General features: G+C 75.3%; 1 non-coding gene across 1 annotated transcript; it reads left to right on the plus strand.

The window, feature by feature from the left end:
* Positions 1 to 961: 961 nt before the first annotated feature.
* Positions 962 to 1,114, plus strand: LOC146399097 (5.8S ribosomal RNA). The gene has a single exon (XR_014818647.1). It is a non-coding gene; the product is annotated as a 5.8S ribosomal RNA (ribosomal RNA).
* Positions 1,115 to 2,500: the final 1,386 nt, after the last annotated feature.

Here is a 2,500-nt window from a genome sequence, read left to right on the forward strand (position 1 = left end):
CCCCGCGCGTCTCTGTCTCCGGTCGCGCGGCCTTGGCTGCCCCGTGGTGTTTTTGGCGCGTCTCGGGATGGGCTTTGCCCTCCCGCCGCCGGCTCTGGGCCGGGTTTCCTCCCGGCCGTTGGTCCTCCATGCCTCCGCTCCACTGCTCCGATCCTGCCGCCGCTTGGCCCGGGCCCTCTCTCCCTGTCCTCGGCGGCGGCGGCGGCGGCGGCGGCGGCGCTGCTTGCGGTGGGGGCGGTGGTCGGCCGGCGGCCGAGTGGCTCCCGCGTCACGGGCCGTCAGTGCCACGTAAGACCCGCGTTCCGAGGGCGGGCCGCGCGACGGACGGAGTTCGTTACCCGTCGTCAGGGCCGGCGGTCGTTGGGGGCGCCTGGGTGCGGCGCTTTCCCCCCTCCCTGCCCCGCCTCGCCCGCCTCCCTCTCTCCAGGTACCTAGCGCGTCCCGGCGCGGAGGTTTAAAGACCCCTAGGGGGGGTCGCCCGTCCGCCTTGGGGTCGGGGCGGTCGGGCCGGTGGGGAGGAGGAGTCCCTTCTCCCCCAGGCTCCGCTTCCCCCCATGGGGCGGGGCCCCCGTGCCTCGTCGCGGTCCAGCCCCTCTCACCGTGGCCGTCGGGAGGGGGGCTTATTCGGTGGCCATCGCCGGCCAGTCGGTCCGTGGCCGTGTGCGAGCGAGCGCGTGTGTGCCCCGTGCCTGTGTTGGGGGGGTGGGAACCCCCGGGCGCCTGTGGGGTTGTCCGTGCCCCACCCACTCACCCGTGTGTGTGTGTGTGTGGGCGCCGGACGCCCCGTCGTGTGAAGCCTTCCGACCCACCGGTCTGCTTTGTTTCCCTCTGACTCGGCCGGCGAGAGGCGACCCCCCCGCCCCCCACGCTCTCCACCCAGCTGCCCCACGTGGGCGGGTGGGTCGTGGGGAGGAGGAGGGGGGGCAGTGTGCCGTGCCGCCATTCCAAACCAAGCACGTACGACTCTTAGCGGTGGATCACTCGGCTCGTGCGTCGATGAAGAACGCAGCTAGCTGCGAGAATTAATGTGAATTGCAGGACACATTGATCATCGACACTTCGAACGCACTTGCGGCCCCGGGTTCCTCCCGGGGCTACGCCTGTCTGAGCGTCGCTTGACGATCAATCGCCACCCCCGGGGTGTTTCCCTCTCCGGGGGTGGCGCGGCTGGGGTGTCCTCGCAGGGCCGCCGTGTGCCCTTCGTCCCCCTAAGTGCAGACACTGGCGCGCCCCCTCTGCCTCCTGCCGTATCTGCCCCGCACCCCACCCCCCCCCACGCCCTGCCCCCGCCGCCCGCTCGCTTGACGGAGCGCGTGTGGGACGGTGGGGTGGGTTGGCTGGGGGCGGGCGGCGGCGGCTGCGAGGCCTTGGGGGGGCGCGCGCCGCCCGTGAGAGGGAAGAGACGGACCAGAGGGCTCGCGCCGAGGCCGTTGGCCTTGGCCGCCGCCGTCCCTTTGGGAGCCTCCTCGCGCCGCAAGCGGTCTTTTGGGCATGGTGTGTTTCGCCGGGGGTGGGGTGGGGGCGTCGGGCCGAGTCCCCGCGCCGCGCGGCTGGGAGCCCGCGCGATATCGGTCGGGGGGTCGAGTCCGGGCCGCCGCCGCCTCCCGTTTGCCGCGCGCCCCCAACGCGGCGGCGGCGGCGGTGGCGGCGGTGTCCGGCCGGCTCCCTGCCGCGGTCCGCCGCGCCGCCTGGGGTTCCTTCCGCGCCCCGCGCCCCCCCCAAACAACGCCTCGCCCTGTCGGGGCGGGCGGCTCGCCCCGAGGCCGTGTCGCGCGCGTGGCCGCGCCCCGGGGATGCGTGCCCCGGTGGTGGCCCGCGGGACGCCGCGGTGTCCTTCCGCCGCCGCGCGCTTCCCCCCGGGCTGTGGCCGCGCGGTGCCTCGTGCCCCCGAGCCCGCGGGGTTTTGGTGTCGCTCCAGGGGGTTGGGCGCCCGGCTTCCAGCCACCCGTCGGTCGTGGGGCGTCTTGGCCGCACACGCGCGTGAGGTTGCGTGGAGGGAGAGAGGGGGAGGCAGGGGGGGCCCCTGGCGGTCGGGGGGCGACCGCCGGGTTTTTCTTCTCGTTGCTCCCTCGCCTGCCGCCCTCCTCCTCCTCCTCCTGCGCCTGTCCTCCGCGCCGCGGCGCGTGCGTTCCCCCCGGCCGGTGGGGTCTCTCGGCCTGGTCGTCGTTGTGCGCCTTTCCCTGCCGCGCCCCGCCCCGCCCGCCCGTCCCCGTGCCCGCCGGCTCGTGCTTCCCCGTGCCGCCGCCCGTCTGTGTTCCCTTCTGCCTCCCACCCCCGGCGCCTCCCCCCCGCTTGAGCGGGTGGGGGCGGGGTGGGGTGGGGTGGGGGAGCCAGGCGGGTGGAGGCTGGACCGGGGGTCGGTCCTCGCGCGTGGCTCTCGTACCGTGTCCCCTTCCCACCTGGCGGGTGCCCTGTTCCCCGCGCGTGGGCGAGCGAGCGAGCGAGCGGACGAGCGAGGGGGAGCCGATCGGGCTGTCCGCGCCCGTGTCCCATCTGTCCC

The sequence above is a fragment of the Sus scrofa genome, chromosome 10 (genome assembly GCF_054392235.1).
Source record: "Sus scrofa isolate SSC_HxYL_T2T_F1_AM1 chromosome 10, Sscrofa_HxYL_maternal_Yorkshire_Landrace_v2.0, whole genome shotgun sequence".
Lineage (NCBI taxonomy): Eukaryota > Metazoa > Chordata > Mammalia > Artiodactyla > Suidae > Sus > Sus scrofa.